At 44.2% G+C, this 18,278-nt stretch overlaps 1 long non-coding RNA gene across 1 annotated transcript; it reads right to left on the bottom strand.

The window, feature by feature from the left end:
• Positions 1-351: 351 nt before the first annotated feature.
• Positions 352-17,949, bottom strand: LOC132657995 (uncharacterized). Its single transcript, XR_009596853.1, has 2 exons — positions 16,157-17,949; positions 352-15,352 (listed from the first exon to the last, which is right to left on the bottom strand). It is a non-coding gene; the product is annotated as an uncharacterized LOC132657995 (long non-coding RNA).
• Positions 17,950-18,278: the final 329 nt, after the last annotated feature.

Below are 18,278 nucleotides of genomic sequence, written 5' to 3'. Positions count from 1 at the left end.
AGTCTGCCAGGCTCCCCTGTCCACGGGATCCTCCAGTCAACAAGACTGGACTAGGTTGCCATGTGCTCCTCCAGGGGATCTTCCTGATCCAGGGATCGAACCCACTTCTCTTATGTCTTCTGCATTAGCAGGCGGGTTCTTTGCCTCTCTGGTGCTACCTGGGAAGGCTGGTCATGGTATTTTGGAGTTTTTAAAAGGTCTGATATTTTAGAGATACAAATAAAATTTTTATGAACACCATGACATGAACAATGTCTGGGATTGCTACAAAATAATACATGTATTAATATGATGGAGGCAGACAAAGTTATAAAGGAACAAGAGTAACCAAGAAATGATCATTGTGGATACTGGGTTTGGACTACATGAGTGTTTTATTTTAAAGACATGTATGTTTGACGCTTTCCGTAATAAAGATTTTGAACAATTAGTAGTTCTTTAAATGTTCTTTTCCCCCAGATGGAGCTATTTCATTGTGAAGTATGACATTTCTGTTAAATCAAATAACTGCTCTGCTCCGTTAAATTTGTTCATTAAAAACAAAGTATTTACTTGGCTGCCCCGGGTCTTAGTTGTGGCATGTGGTATCTTCATTCTTTGTTGTAGCGTGTGGGATCTAGTTCCCCAACCAAGAATCAAACCCAAGCACCCTGCACTGGAAGTGCAAAGTCAGCCACCGGACCACAGGGAAGTACTCAAGCTTGCTCATGTTTGATTCCTTCATTTCTTGCATATGTCCAAACAGTGGACCAAAAGGCATTGTATTGGCTTCTCCAGTAGAAGATGAATTTCTCAAGCAGATAAATGATGATGGTTTTACATCATATTTTGAATAAAAATCTGTTTACAATAATGGTTCAAAATTTTTCATCCAATTCATGAAATCAAAGTTTTTGGAAGTTTGGTCAGTTGAAGATCTAGTATGATTGTCAATGCTACTTTAAATTCAGCAAGAAGTTCAACACTGAAGACCAAATAGTTATTCGTTTTTATGAGAATAATATGAATACAAATTTTAGTGTAGTAGAAGATTCTGATTTTAAAAAGCAACCTAAATGTCCATTGACAGATGAATGGATAAAGAAGATATAGTACAGGAAATTCCTGTTGGTCCAGTGGCTGGGAATTGGCATTTTCATTGGCAGGGCCTGGGTTTGATTCCTTGTTGGGGAACTAAGATCCTGTAAGCCTAGCAGTGTGGGGTTAAAAAAAGGTGTGAAAAAAAAAATATATATATATATATATACACCAGGGCTTCCCTAGTGGTTCAGACAGTAAAGAGTCTGCCCTCAATGCAGGAGACCTGGGTCCAATCCTTCTATCAGGAAGAACCCCTGGAGGAGGAAATGGCAACCTACTCCAGTATTCTTGCCTGGAAAAATTCCATGGATGGAGGAGCCTGGTGGGCTACAATCCATAGGGTTACAAAGAGTTGGACACAACTGAGTGACTTAAACTATATATATTCCATTACATACATACATTCTATTACCTACATACACACATATTCCATTATATACATACACATATATTCCATTACATATGTGTATGTATGTAATGGAATATTACTTGGCCATAAAAAAGAATGAAATGCTATTTGCAACAACATGTATAGACCTAGAGATTACCAAGTGAAGTAATTCAGACAGAGAGAGACAAGTATTATATGATATCACTTATATGTGGAATCTGAAAAATGACACAAATGAACTTATTAATAAAATAAAAACAGACTCACAGGCATGATTACTAAAGGGAAAGAGGGGGAGATAAATTAGGAGTTTGAGATTAATATATGTACACTATTATGTATAAAATAAATAAACAACAAGGTCTTACTGTATAGCACAGGGAACTATACTCAGTATCTTGGTTTTTGCTTGTGATTATGCCTGACAGCTTGTGGGATCTTAGTTCCCTGACCAGGGACTGAACCTGCGCCATTGGTAGTGAAGACACAGAGCCCTGAGCATTGGACACCAGGAAATTCCTTCAATGTCTTGTGATAATATATAAGAGAAAAGAATCTGAAAAATAATAAAGATAGAGAAGACATACAGATAGCTAATAAACACATGAAAAGATGCTCAACATCACTCATTATTAGAGAAATGCAAATCAAAACTACAGTGAGGTATCATCTCACATATAATGGCCATCAACAAAAAAATCTTCCAACAACAAATGTTGGAGAAGGTGTGGAGAAAAGGGAACCCTCTTGCCCTATTGGTGGGAATATGAATTGATGAAGCCACTATGGTAGACAGTATGGGGATTCTTTAAAAAGCTATGAATAAAACTACTATATGACCCAACAATCCCACTTCTGGGGGTACACCCTGAGAAAGTCATAATTTAAAAAGACACATGTACCCCAGTGTTCATTGCAGCACTATTTGCAATAGCTAGGACAAGGAAGCAACCTAGATATCCATCAACAGGTGAATGAATAAAGAAGCTGTGGCATATCCACACAATGGAATATTATTCAGCTCTAAAAAGGAATGCATTTCAGTCAGTGCTAATGAGGTGGATGAACCTAGAGCCTATTATACAGAGTGAAATAAGTCAGAAACAGAAAAATATCATATATTAACATGTATATTATGCTAATATATATATGAGCATATATATGGAATCTAGAAAGACGGTACTGGTGAACTAATCTGCAGGGCAGCAATGAGAACACAGACACAGACTTATGGACCTGAGGGTAGGGAGGGAAGGAGGGGGTGGGACGAAGGGAGAGAGTGCGTGCAAATATACACACCACCATATGTAAAATAGATGGCCAGTGGAAATTTGCTGTATAACTCAGGGAACTCAAATCGGGACTCTGTGACAACCTAGAGGGGTGGGATGGGCTGGGAGGTGGCAGGGAGGGTCAAGAGGGAGGGGACACATGTGTACCTATGGCTGATACATGTAGGTGTATGGCAGAAACCAACACAATATTGTAAAGCAATTTTCCTCCAATTAAAAAAAATAAAAATTTAAAAAAGAATATAGATAAAGATGTATAACTGAATTCACTTTCCTGTACACTGGAAACAAATACAACATTGTAAATCAACTATACTTCAATTTTTTAAAAAGGGGAGAAAAAAGCAATAGTGTCCTAAATTAAAAAAAACCTTAGGAAATAGAACGTGACTTGATGACAGCACATAAACAATCCATAATTGTGTACAATCAGGTTGCGTATTTAACAGTAGTACACAGCGGGTTAAAAAGCAGAGACACCACTTTGCCAGCAAATGTCCGTAGTCAAAGCTATGGTTTCCAGTAGTCACAGATGTGAGTGTTGGACCATAAAGAAGGTAGGGCACTGAAGAATAGATGCTTTTGAATTGTGGTGCTGGAGAAGACTCTTGAGAGTCCCTTGGACAGCAAGGGAATCAAATCAGTCAATCCTAAAGGAAATCAATCCTGAATATTCACTGAAAGGAGTGATGCTAAAAGCTGAAACCCCAATACTTTGGCCAGCTGACGCGAACAGCCAACTCAATGGAAAGGACTCTGATGCTGGGAAAGATTGAAGGTAAAAGGAGAAGGGGAAGACAGAGGATGAGATAGTTACATAGCATCACCGACTCAACGGACATGAATTTAATCGAACTCCAGGACATAGTGAAGGACAGGGGAGCCCAATGTGCTGCAGTCCATGAGGCGCAAAGAGTCGGACACGACTTGGCATCTAGACAACAACAGAGGTTGCGGTAACCTAGCAGCACAAGCGACAGCTGAGGCAGGCAGCCTTTTCAGTGGACCTCAGTGATCCCTGCTCCCACCAGCTCGTCAACGCCCTTGTAATTCTCTCCCTAAGCGTGGGCTGGATGAAGGGGCTTCCATCTAATTGCTGGAATGCAGCAAAAGTGCCTCTTCCTTTGGTTCGTTAATTTCTGTTTCTCTGCCTCTACTCCCTCTCTCCCTGATTTCCATCTCTTGGAGAAGCAAGCTGCCAGGTTGGGACACCCTACGGAGAAGCCATGTGGCAAACATCTGAGGTCCTGCCAAGAGCCGCATGAGTGAGCTTAGAAGTGGGTCATCTACCCGTCCAGCCTTCATTTCCACCTGACCGGAGGACCCAGGTAAGTTCTGCCTGGCTCAAAACTGTCTCGTAACCACTGTGTTAAAGTGCCTCTTGATGAGGGTGAAAGAGGAGAGTGAAAAAAAAAAAGCTTAAAACTCAATATTAAAAAAACTGAGATCATAGCATCCAATCCCATCGCTTCATGGCAAATAGAAGGGGAAAAGGTGGAAGCAGTGACGGATCTCCTGTTCTTGGGCTCTAAAATCACTGCAGACGGTGACGGCAGGCATGAAACTAGAAGACAATTGCCTCTCGGCAGGAAAGCTATGACAAACCTAGACAGTATATGAAAAAGCAAAGACATCACTTTGCCCTGAATATTCACTGGAAAGACTGAAGCTGAAGCTCCAATACTTTGGCCATCTGATGAGAACAGTCAACTCATTGGAAAAGACTGTGATGCTGGGAAAGTTTGAAGGCAGGAGGAAAAGAGGGCAACAGAGGATGAGATGGTTGGATGCATCACCAATTCAACAGACATGACCTTGGGCAAACTCCAGGAGATGATGAGGGACAAGGAGGATCGGTCTGCTGCAGTCCATGGGATCGCAGAGTCGGACATGATTTGGCTACTGAACAACAACGAACAACTGTGTTTTGTTTTAAATGGTCCAGTTTGGGGGGTAATCTGTGCCGCAGCCCTTGATAACTAATACCAAGCTCTAGTCGTAAGCGCTCAAGTATATTTCTATGTATTCAGAGTAAGTGGACCTCAGTGACATTTAGCTGAGTAAGAATAATTCACCAGTGCAGAACACATGGTCTGTTTGGTGCCACTGTTTCATCCGATGTTAGGATGTCTGAGTCTTTGGAAAAAGTAAAAGTGAAAGTCGCTCAGTCATGTCCAACTCTTTGTAACCCCATGAACTATACAGACCATGGAATTCTCCAGGCCAGAATACTGGAGTGGGTAGCCTTTCCCTTCTCCACGGGATCTTTCCAACCCCGGGATTGAACCCAGGTCTCCAGCATTGCAGGCAGATTCTTTCCCAACTAAGCTATCAGGGAAGCCCTGGAAAACTGCTTTGTCAATTCATCTGCCTGTCCTACGAAGGCCTTAAACTGTTTTGAAAAAATTCGAGATTCTGTTTGCAAAATCAGATGCAACTCTGGAATCAGAGTATGCAAACAACTGAAGCATTGCAATTTGCTTTTAGCAATTGCAGTCAGTGGGGTGGGAGGTGGGGGTTGGGAAGAAGGAAAGTGCCCTGTGAAGGCAGGTGATTAGCAGAGCAAATGAAACAATAAGGGTGCAACCCCACAGGCAAGATTTAATTTTGAAACATCGGAGGATTTCGCTTTGAAGGATCCTGAACTGGCAGAAGAATCTTGTGATAGAGTTCCTCTATTTAATTAGAGAAATTGATATTCTGGGTCACAACGGAGTATGATTGAGAAAGCCTGCAATTTTGCAGGCTCTAAATGTGGTGGAATATTAAAAGAAACCTTAAGGAGAGGTCATTCATTTGATAGGTTTTGTGTGGTAAAAATATTTGTCAAAGAAAGGTCTTCCAAAGGGAGGTGAAAAGCACATTGCCTGTGAAAATATTTGGACAGAATATTTTATTATTAATTGCAATGTTCAACATCTTAGTGGGGGGGGGGGAACCACTTTTATGTAGCAGCTTTGTTTCTGAGCTTGGATTGATTATATTAAAGAATCTTTTGTCTTCTTTAGAAAACTAACGGGGCCATAGTATTCAGGACACGTGACCAAGAAATGAATGAAAGGATGTGAGTGTGTGCTATCGTAGTCAACGTCACGGGTCAGTTTGACTGGGTTTCCCAGATACCTGGTTAAATACTTTCTGGGTGTGTCTCTGAGAGTGTTGCTGGGAGAGATTAACATTTGAATGGATGAATTGAATAAGGCAGGTGGTTCTCTTCAAACTGGGAGGGCATCACCCAGTCCACAGACGGTCTGAATAGAACAAAAATGCAGAGGATGGGAAAATATTCTTTCTCTCTCCCCCTCCATCCATTCTTCCCTCCCTCTCTCTCTGCTCTTCTCTCTCCATCTCCATCTCTTTTTTCTTTCTTCCTCTCTCCTTCCCTCTCTCTCCCCTTGCCTGACTTTTGACCTGAAACATCCATTTTCTTATGCCCTCAGAATGGGACTTCCACCATCTGTTCTCCTGGTCCCCAGGCCTTTAAACTTGGACTGAATTATACCGTCGGCTTTCCTGGGTCTGCAGCTTACAGATGGCAAATCGTGGGACTTCTTAGCTTCCATAATCACATGAGCCAATTTCGCATAATCAGCCAGTTCATATATCAATCAGTCATTGGTTCAATCAATTAATATATCAATTCCATCATTGGTTCTGTGTCTCTGGAGAACTCTCATCAATACGGGCACCGAGAATAATTCACCTGCTTCTGTTATCTTTCAGTTAATATAAAACATTCATACAAAATGTAATATACATTTAAAATTTTTTTTTTTTTTTTGGCTGTGCTGGGTCTTCAGTGCTGCATACAGGCATTCTCTAGTTGTGGTGAGCAGGGGCTGCTTTTTCTTGCTGTGCTTGGGCTTCTCACTGTGGTGGTTTCTCGTGTTGTGGATGGAGTTCAGGCTCCAGGGCGTGGGCTCAATAGTTGTGGCCCGGGGGCCCAGTTGCTCCGCAGCCTGTGGAATCCTCCTGGACCAGAGATCAAACCCGTGTCCCTTGCGCTCACAGGCAGATTCCAATCCACTGTGTCACCAGGGAAAGCCTACACTTTTAAAAATTAATGTAGAGAATTTAACATTTTTTTCCTGTCATGGACACGGGCATCTAACCCGTATGTTTTAGGCAATATTGTTATATTTTCAAAAATAATTTTTGAGTGGATTTTATAGGTGCATCAACATAATAAAGGCAGTATTTTCTAGCTCTGTTCACAATTACAAAACACTCAGTTCAGTTGAGTTCAGTTGCTCAGTCGTGTCCGACTCTTTGCGACCCCATGAATCGCAGCACACCAGGCCTCCCTGTCCATCACCAACTCCGGGAGTTCACTCAGATTCAGGCTCATCGAGTCAGTGATGCCATCCAGCCATCTCATCCTGGGTCGTCCCCTTCTCCTCCTGCCCCCAATCCCTCCCAGCATCAGAGTCTTTTCCAATGAGTCAACTCTTCTCATGAGGTAGCCAAAGTACTGGAGTTTCAGCTTTAGCATCATTCCTTCCAAAGAAATCCCGGGGCTGATCTCCTTCAGAATGGACTGGTTGGATCTCCTTGCAGTCCAAGGGACTCTCAAGAGTCTTCTCCAACACCACAGTTCAAAAGCATCAATTCTTCAGCGCTCAGCTTTCTTCACAGTCCAACTCTCACATCCATACGTGACCACTGGAAAAACTATAGCCTTGACTAGACGGACCACCCAAATGCCACTAACTGGAGCCTGGATAAAGAAATCCTGGCAGATTAGTCTAAAAGAATACTAAGCATACTGTAGAGCACAGAGAACTGTATTCAATACCTATAATGGAAAGGAATCTGGAAAAGAATATTTACATATATGTATAACTAGTCACTTTGATATACATATTTAGTTACATATATGTATAGTTTATCACTTAGTTATACAAATTTGTATAACTAATCACAGCAGAAACAAACACAGCGCTGTAAATCAACTGTACTTCAGTCTTTTTTAAAAAAGGAAAAAAAAGAATACTGAGTGGAAATGAATGAATGGCCACATCAGCAGAGCTGACTCTCATATGTGAAATAACTGAAGCACGTCATCCAAGGATGCATATGGTGAGTTGACTTATGCAAAACTTAAGTGCTTATGAAACTAAAAAGCAATGCACATACACATGCAGACAAGAAAGAGTGATAAATACAAAACTGACGGTGGAGGAGGGCCAGGGATGCAGGTTGTGGGCACACGGATGCTCTGAGGGTTTTGGTAAATTGCTGTTCCCATCACTGGATGGTGGGGACATGGGGGCTTATTTTATTCTTCTAAGTTTGTGTGTTATTTTTAAGTATGGAATTTTGCATAATTTGTGTAATTTAAAAGGGAGGAGCCTTCCATGTAGAAGGAACGTATGCATGCTTAGTAGGTCAGTCGTGCCAGGCTCTTTGCAACCCCATGGACTGTAGTCCGCCAGGCTCTGCAGTCCATGGGATTCTCTAGGCAAGAACACTGAAATGGGTTGCCATATACCCCTCCAGGGGATCTTCCCAACCGAAATCAAACCCACGTCTCCTATGTCTCCTGCACGGTAGGCTAATTCTTTACCCGCTGAGCCATCAGGGAAGCCCCTTATGAAGAAGGAAACATGCATGAAAAGTTTAGGAACCCAAGGAAGGTGAATTATTAGAGAAAAGGGTAACATCATCTGAGACACAAAACCAGTGCTCAGCTCCACCCAGTCTTCATGCCTCCCCTTCTCCCTTAACTGCTCTTCTCCAATCTCCTCCCACCAGATTCAGGAGGCGTGATCTTCACATGCTTTTCCGCTGCTTCTCCAGGCATGGCTTCCCTGATGGGGAAGCTAGTGGGAGCCAGAGGCTAAAGCTGACATGTGTTTCTGCACACTGAATTGTGCACGTGTGCATGCATACAGGAGATTGTTGTGTGTGTGTGTGCATTTGTGTGCATGTATTTATGCTTGTATCCATGTGCGTGTTCATTCATGCACGTGTACACACATGTATGAATGTTTATGTATGTGTGCAAGCATATGAGTGTGGATTTGCATACACGTAGTTGTATTGTGTGCACACGTGTGCATGCATGAGTTGGATGCATGTGTGTAAGTATATGCACTTGTGTGTGTGCACTCACATATGTGTGTATGTGTGTTTTTGTTCATGAATGTTTACATGTGGGTTTCCCTGGTGACTCAGATGGTAAACAATCTGCCTGCAATGTAGGAAGACCTGGGCTCGATCCCTGGGTCGGGAAGATCCGCTGGAAAAGAGCATAGCAACCCACTCCAGTATTCTTGCTTGGAGAATTCCATGAACAGAAGAGCCTGGTGGGCTCCAGCCCATGGGGTCACAGAGAGTCTGACAGGACGGAGCAACTAGCACACACGTGTGCACACGCACACATGACTACGTGCATGCATGTGTTTCAGCATATGCACACGTGTGTTTGTGTGTGAGAAGGCGCAGTCGCTGAGCTCTGCTATTGGCAGGTCCTGCTGTCTATGCAGAATCTGGAGACAAAGACAGCCTTTGTTTCACAAGCTCCAACAGCTGACATCACTGCCAGGGCTGCCGCTGGGCCCTGAAGACCAAACACCCCCACCCCTCTGGGGTGAGCCAGGCCCACCCCTTCCTGCAGCAGCTGGACCATCTCCGGGGAGATGGCTAAGCGGGCCCTGGCATGTGGGCGTGCTGCTGGTCTGGTGAGGCTGCCCCAAGGATGTCTGACACCATTCTTATAATCTCCAGAATGAAGCCTCTGAGGGAACCTCACCGCAGCCCCTGCTTACCACCGCCCCAGCCCTGACTGACCCTAGGCACAAAACAACATTGATCCAGATCCTGAGAAAAGTACTGCTACCTAGGTCCTCCCTGCGGGTCCCAGAGGCAGCCTCAGTGGGTGCTGGCTTGCTTTACCTCTTAAAATAACTGCCTTGTTTTAAGGCCTGAGCCATTGACAGGCAACAGTATGCAGCTGTGTTTGTGGAATTTGAAGGTGCTCCTTTTTCTTGCAGGGTGAGGGGGACTTCCCTGGTGGCTCTGACAGTAAGAATCTACCAGCAATGTGGGAGATCTGGGTTCAATCCCAGAGTAGGGAAGATCCCCTGGAGAAGGAAATGGCAACGCACTCCAGTATTCTTGCCTGGAGAATTCCATGGACAGAGGAACCTGGTGGGCTACAGTGCAGGGGGTTGCAAAGGATCAGACTCAACTGAATGACAAACACTTTCACTTTTCACTTCACTTTCTTTTTTTAAAGTAAAATATATATATATATATATATATATGTATTTATTTATTTGGCTGCATCAGGCCTCCACTGCAATGCACACGGGCTTCTCTCCAGTTGTAGCACTCTGGCTTAGTTGCCCCACAGCTTGTGGGATCTTATTATAACCCCCTGACCAGGGACTGAACCAGCATCCTCTGCTTTGGAAGAGGGACTCTTAACCACTGGACCACCAAGGAAGTCCCAACATTGTATTTTATTTATTTTAAATTAATTTTGGCTTCACTGGGTTTTAGTTGCAGTGCATAAGCTCTCTTTGTTGGGGCATGTAGGATCTTAGTTCCCCGACCAGGAATCAGACCTGCATCCTTGCACTGGAAGGCTGATTCGTAACCACTGGACCACCAGGGACGTCCCTTGGTGGTTCCCTTTCATTGGTAGTACCAGGTTGTGGTCTGCCCTTTGAGGCAATGATACCACTTCCTTTTACAACAAATCCTATGATGACTAGAGCTCCCCTCTCCTGTGTGTTAGGCGCCAGTTAGGGCCTGTGTATGTATTCCTATATTTAATTCTCATTACCAGCTTATGAGGCAGATGCCGTTATCACACTGAAAAGGATACAAGCACACAGAGAAAAAGCAATGTGTCTCTTTCCTCACCTAGAAAGTGGAAAAGTGGGATGTGACCCACCCCCAACCTGCAGGGAATCTGTTTTAAAAATCTACTTCCCACCAGCTCTCTGCCCACTCTCACTTAGGCAGGAAAAAGAGTTGGCTTAAAAATATATATTAAATAAATAATACCCAGTGTCATGGGTTGGAAGGTGTCCCTCAGAAGAGATACCCAAGTCTTCCCTGCTAGGACCTGTGAACATGACCTTATTTGGAAATAGGGTCTTTGTAGATGGAATCAGGCTGAGGTGATGTGTTTACAGCATGAGGGTGGGGAATCGTCTCCTGGGTTGAGCCTCTGTGTTGTGTTGTTTTAATTAAAAGATCTCGTTTAGTTCTGATGACAACTCGAGATGGTTGAGAGGTTCAGTTTTGGGAGATCTTGTTTAGACAGTAAGATAAAGCAATATAGGCAAGACTGTGAGTAAAATGGGTAGGAGATTTCCCTGCTGGTCCAGTAGTTAAAATCCATCTTCCAACGCAGGGGATGCAGGTTCAATCCCTGGTCATGGAACTAACATCTTACATGCCTTGGGGCAACTAAATCCACACACCTCAACTACAGAAACCCCCATGCAGCAACCAAAAATAAATAAATGTATTTATTTATAAAGACCTGGTGGAACCAAAAATGGATAAATATTTTAAAAATAAATAAAATGAGTAAAGTCTTTGTATTGACTGCTGAACTTGGGTGAAGAGCTGAAGTCCTAAAAGAGTCCAAACAGATAAAATGAGTAACAATATATAACACTTATTAGTTTGCTAAATTTGTTTCCCCTTCCTGTGGGGACCATCTCCTGTGGAGAGCCACCCTCCCCCAGTCCTTATTTGTGCGGTTTAAAGGAGCTGAGTCTGACCTTGTCTCCAAGGTGGCATGAGATACAGTCCTGGGCAATCAAAACGCTGTAACACCCTGGGCGTGGTGATGGACATGTGTCTGTAATCCTGCTGGTAGAGCCAATGAGATCACCTCCAAGATTTTCAGTGGAGTTTTGGGAAACAGAAACTCTATTTTCATGGGACTTAAAGTTGGTAGAATGAAAGCATATAGCTCCTAGGGATCAGGGACTCTTGCAGTCTTGTGGGGAAAGATGATCTGAGAGGGATGCCAACACATATAAAACCACATCCGAAAAATGGGAAGAATTGGAGTCCTGACAACATAATGTGAGCTGCTGGACCCAGCCATACTTGCAGTTCATGTCTGGGCTTCTCATATCCTTAAACCAATGAGTTATGTCTCTTATAACTTCATGACAGTAACCTATTTCTCCAGGACTGAATCTTTGCAGGATAATGGGCAACATGAGTCAGATTCCCTCTTACCAAGGACAAAAATTTAAGACCACACAGAATCCGTCTCGTGGATGGACTTTCCCTCTCCAGGAGGGAGGCGTTATCTGGGCTAATGAGTAAGATAAAGAGAGTAAAGCAGTGGCTTTACTTCTTCAGAATGATACAAATGTCCATAATATGAATTGTCTGACCCAAAACAGAGAAATCCATCGAGGGACTATGTTCTAACTTGTGACCCACCATTAAGAAGGTTCTGAAGACAGAGATGTGAATGACTACTTTTTATACTGATGTGCTGTTTGAGACGGAGAAGGCAATGGCACCCCACTCCAGTATTCTTGCCTGGAAAATCTCATGGACGGAGGAACCTGGTAGGCTGCAGTCCATGGGGTCGCTAAGAGTCAGACACGACTGAGCGACTTCCCTTTCACTTTTCACTTTCATGCACTGGAGAAGGAAATGGCAACCCACTCCAGTGTTCTTGCCTGGAGAATCCCAGGGACGGGGGAGCATGGTGGGCTGCCGTCTATGGGGTCACACAGAGTCAGACATGACTGAAACAACTTAGCAGCAGCAGCAGCTGTTTGGGAGACGTGGTTTTGTTTGATTTTGGCCACAATGAACCATAATAGTCATTCTCTGCTATCAAGTGAATTCTGTCACATAAAGGACTGGAAACTTGCCCGATCCAGGCAGAAGATGTAAATACAGTAACCAGTCTGGCCAAAGGTGTGTACGCATGCCTCCTTGGAGGGGCAGGTACCAAGACAAACCAGAAAACATCCCTTCCAAAGGAGGTGGTTCCAGCTTATACCCCAGGGACTAGAATTCCATCTTGACCTATTTCCAAAAGTATGGACGTTTTTAAATAGAAAAATCTCATTTTCCAATGCTGGGTGTAGTGGTTTGAATAGTATTCCCCCTAAATTCACATCTACTTAGAATTACAGAATCGGATCTTATTTGGACATGGGGTCTTTAAGGATGGAGATAAGATCACACTAAATGAAGGTGACCCTAAATCCAATGAGTGTCCTTGAGCCATTCTGACCTCCCTCCAGCCCTCAGGGAGGACTGCCTCCAAGAGGCCAGCAAGCAGCTCTGGGCACATGGCTCTCAGAACCTGCAGGGATAAACACGGGTCCCTCGAGACCCTCTTAGGAAATGTTTTTGCAACTGGAAGAGGGGAAGACCCCTCCACGGAACACTCCAGGGAAGGCTCTGTTTCTTGTCACCAGGCGCTTTCCTTCCTGAGAAGCATCCGAGTGGAGTTGGGAGGGGGTTGTCTACTCCAGCGCCTGCCTCTGCAGTCTCCTTCTGTCTTCCCTTGTGAAAGCTCCCTTGGTCCCTGAGATACCTTCCTGGGAGACTCCCAGGCTAGCCAGCATACCCTCCCAGTGCCCTGGACACTTCTCCCCATTTAAAAACCCTCCCAGCCCCACTAGGTGGGCCAGGAAGCCTCCAGAAAACGCTGGGATCTTTCTGTCTCCACTGGGGTCGAGGAGTTGAGGAGTGATGCACGGGGACCTGCTCAGCACTCACCCTTCGCAGCTCAGAAACAGTCAGGGAGCAGGTGCTTCACTGGAAAGGGTGAACAGGTGGTCCCCGTGTCCCCAGCAGACAGCTCTGAGATGCACTTCAGCTGTTGCTGTTCAGTCGCTCAGTCATATCCAACTCTTTGCGACCCCATGGACTGCAGCACACAAGGCTTCCCTGTCCATCAGAATCTCCCGGTGCTTGCTCAAACTCATGTCCATTGAGTCAGTGATGAAATCCAATCATCTCATCCTCTGTCCTCCCCTTCTCCTCCCACCTTCAGTCTTTCCCAGCATCAGGGGTTCTTTTAATGAGTCGGCTCTTCATATCAGATAGCCGAAGTAGTGGAGCTTCAGCTTTAGCATCAGTCCTTTCAATGAATATTCAGGACTGGTCTCCTTAGGATTGACTGGTTGGATCTCCTTGCAGTCCAAGGGACTCACAAGAGTCTTCTCCAACACCACAGTTCAAAAACATCAGTTCTTCGGTGCTCAGCCTTCTGTATGATCCAACTCTCACATCCATACATGACTGCTGGAAAAACAACACCTTTGACTAGATGGACCCTTGTTGGCAAAGTAATGTCTGCTTTTTAATATGCTGTCTAGGTTGGTCATAGCTTTGCTTCCAAGCAGCAAGCATCGTCTAATTTAATGGCTGCCGTCACCATCTGCAGTGATTTTGGAGCCCAAGAAAATAAAGTCTCTCATTGTTTCCATTGTTACCGCATCTATTTGCCATGAAGTGATGGGAGCAGAATCCATGATTTTCATTTTTTGAATGTTGAGTTTTAAGCCAGCTTTTTCACTCTCCTCTTTCACCTTCATCAAGAGGCTCTATAGTTCCTCTTTGCTTTCTGCCATAAGGGTGTTGTCATCTATATATATGAGGTTACTGATATTTCTCCCAGCAATCTTGATTCCTGTTTGTGCTTCATCCAGTCTGGCATGTTGCATGATGTACTCTGCATATAGGTTAAATAAGCAGTGTGACAATATACAGCCTTGACTTATTCCTTTCCCAATTTTGAACCAGTCCATTTTTCCATGTCTGGTCTAACTATTGCTTCTTGACCTTCATGCAGGTTTCTCAGGAGGCAAGTAAGGTGGTTTGGTATTCCCATCTCTTGAAGAATTTTCCACAGTTTGTTGTAATCCACACAGTCAAAGGCTTTAGTGTACACAATGAAGGAGAAATAGCTGTTTTTCTGGAATTGTCTTGCTTTTCTATGATCCAACAGATGTTGGCAATTTGATCTCAGGTTCCTCTGCCTTTTCTAAAACCAGCTTGAACATCAGGAAGTTCACGGTTCACTTACTGCTGAAGCCTGACTTGGAGAATTTTGAGCATTACTTTACTAGCGTGTGAGATGAGTGCAATTGCGCAGTAGTTTGAGCATTCTTTGGCATTGCCTTTCTATGGGATTGGAATGAAAACTGACCTGTTCCAGTCCTGTGGCCACTGCTGAGCTTTCCAAATTTGCTGGCATATTGAGTGCAGCACTTTCATAGCATCATCTTTTAGGATTTGAAATAGCTCAGCTGGAATTCAATCACCTCCACTAACTTTGTTCGTAGTGATGCTTCCTAAGGTCCACGTAGCTTCTCCCTCCAAGATGTCTGGCTCTAAGTGAGTGATCACACCATCATAGTTATCTGGGTCAATAAGATCTTTGTAAAGATGCATTTCGGGAGGACTCACCAAATCCTGTGCCAGGGACCATAGTGGCAGCATCCAGCTCAGTAACTTCTGTTGCCTGCTCTCTCTCCTCTCCTGTTTCTCTTCCTCTTCCTCCTTTCCTGCTCTGGGATCGCACTGCAGGCTCTCCCCATGGAGGTGCAGGTTCACAGTCATTTTACAAGAAAGAATCCTGTATGAGAGAAAGTGAAATAAAGTTAAAGACAAAGGCAACTTAGCTCTAATAAATTCTTCCCCGGTCGCTCAGCTGTAAAGAATCCACCTGCAGTGCAGGAAATGGGGTTCAATCCCTGGGTCGGGAAGATCCCCTGGAGAAGGAAATGGCAACCCCCTCCAGTATTCTTGCCTGGGAAATCCCACAGACAGAGAAGCCTGGCTTGCTACAGTCCATGGGGTCACAAAGAGTTGGACACAACTGAATGATTAAACATACAAAGCACACAATAAATTCTAAGTAGATCTCAAATACTTACATTGACTCTAAGAGGTTTTGCGGAAAAAATGACTTGAGGGACCAGGATTCATACATTTTGGTGGATTCTAACTATTTTTCTTCTCTTCACAATTAAAAAAAATTCTTTGTAACACAAATATAATTAACACATGACATTGTATCAGCTTAGGGTGTCTATACTGATTCAATGCATTTATGTGATTGAATAAATCACTGCACTGTGATTACCCCCGGGTGCTTTTGTTAAGATCTCATCTCATTACATAATTATCATTTCTGTTTTTGTGGTTGGGATCTATCAAGAACTGGTCTCTTATCAGCTTCGAAGTTTATATCACAGTATTGTCAACTATAATCACTATGCCGTGGATTTGAACTCCAGGACTTATTTATCTACCACTTTGTACCCTTAACCAATGTGATTTTTTGGTATCAAAACTTTTCTATTTTGGGGAAAGTAGTCTGTAGTTCTATGTCCAGCCACTAGATGGCAGGGCAAACAAGAAATGGCAGACAACTTACCAGCTTCTCAGTAGCCTGACCGGAGGAGGCAGGACCACCTTGAGAAGGGTTTTAAGTCCAAGTCTTGCTCTGCATTCTCATCACGGGAGATGATGCCACCCTATCATCTTATACTGTTTCCAGCAGAACCCTTATGCTTTCTGCAGTGTTATTGTTTGCTTACATGTTTACTGTCTCCCGCATTAAGACATGAGTTCCAAGAGAACTGAGACTTCGTTTTGTTCACTGTAGCTTCCCCCCAGGTTTAGAACAGAGCCAGCACACTAGGTTTGTAAGGGCGTGTTTGCTGAGTGACTGAATGAGAGGACTGAATGCGAGCAGGCCGATTCTCCTTCTCTGACTTTGCTGCTTCCAATGGCATCGTGGCTCCTTGTGAATGATGACTTGCACTTAACACGGTATCCAGGACATTAGAAAACTGCTGAATTCTGTGGTTTGGTTTATGTCTCTGAAATATCTGAGCCCTGAAGAGCAGTAAGCAAGAAGTCCTCTGGGTCTAACTAGCTTGCTTCGAGTTTAAAATTTAAAATGGCACGCATAAATCCACTCAGAGGCTTCTCCAACCATCCCTGAAGTGTGTCCAGTCCCTTTCAGCTCCGGGAACGACAAACGGCTCAGACGGGAGGGAAGCTGTAAATTCTGGCGCATTGAGGTCACTTGAGATAAATCACCCATCTGCAATTAGTCAAAGCAGGCAGAGATTTTGCTGGATTCCCGGGGAACGCCGGGGATGCCCCATCCTGGAAATGAACAAGCCGCAGGCTGAGAGATGGAGTGAATTCACACAATGGGGCCAGAACTAAGGGTGAGGAGAGTGAGAGAGTGAGGTTGAGTCTTGTAAAAAAAAGAGGGGGCTCGTTGGGGACTTTCCTGGTGGTCCAGTGGTTAAGAATCTGCCTGCCAGTGCAGGGGGATGTGCGTTCGATCCCTGGTCAGGGAACAAAGATCCCACATGCTGCAGGGCAACTCAGCTTGTGAGCCTGGTACCTGTGAACAACTAGAGAGAAGCCCGCACTCCAATTGAAAGATCCTGCAAGCCTCAACTAAGACCCAAAGCAGCCCCAGATAAACAAACCCCAAGAAGAGCTCGTGGTCCCTCCTTCCTTCTTCAAAGCCAGTGACTGTATCCTCTGCCCCCTCCTGTCCTCACTTCTGATGCTGAACTCCAGCCTCCTCACTTATGAGGACCCTTGTGATTCCAAAGGCTCCCCCAGGTAACCCAGGGTACCATCTCCCTCTCAGGATCTCTAATCACATCTTCATCTTTTGCAGCATGAGGGAACATAGCCCAAGTTCCAGGGGTCTGGATGCAGACATCTTTGAGGGAGGGTGGTATTCAGCCTAACACAAGGCTGATCTGAACTTCTTTTTCTTTTTTGCCTCCGTTAGGCCCTGGCTTCCTCACACAGGCTCTTCTTTGGGGCACATGTGCTTCTCTCTGGTTGTGGTGCACAGGCCCCAGAGCGAGCGAGTCAGGAGTTGCCAGGCATGGGCTTAGGTGCCCAGGTCATATGGGATCTTAGTTCCCAGACCAGGGACTGAACCTTGGTCCTCTGCGGTGGAAGTGCAGAGTTCTAACCATTGGACTGCCAGGGAAGTCCTGAACTTTCAGCCTGTTGGAATTTGCTTGACTCCAAACACACACTACTTTTGTGTTCAGAATGTAGAAAAATTAAAATCCTGGACCAAAAATGAAAAGGAGGGACTTCCCTGGCGATCCAGTGGTTAGGGCACCTGGTTCTCACTGCCGAAGTCTCAGGTTCAATCCCTGATTGAGGAACTAAGATCCCACAAGCCACATGGCAAAGCCTAAAAAAAAAAAAAAAAAGGAAACCAGGTGACGTGTCCATGACTGTTCTGCTTATCTGACCAGCACACTGTGCTAGGTGGCTTGGATGGATGACTCAATGGAACCAGGTGTATGAGAGAATGTCCCACTTTCTAAGTCAGTTTTCTACAACAAATTCAATTTTTCATATGCACATCTGTACCCATCAAATGCATTTATGCCATAATACAAAGTACAAAAATTCATGTCTGGATCTGTCCAAAAAAAATTAATTTTGTTGGCTATTAGCACTGCCAGAACAAGAGAGGGCGAGTTTAGCAATTTTACCAGCTA

Source organism: Ovis aries, chromosome 17, assembly GCF_016772045.2.
Source record: "Ovis aries strain OAR_USU_Benz2616 breed Rambouillet chromosome 17, ARS-UI_Ramb_v3.0, whole genome shotgun sequence".
In the NCBI taxonomy this organism is placed as follows: domain Eukaryota; kingdom Metazoa; phylum Chordata; class Mammalia; order Artiodactyla; family Bovidae; genus Ovis; species Ovis aries.
Note: the sequence above shows the minus strand (reverse complement) of the source record. Positions and strands in the feature narration are given on the sequence as shown.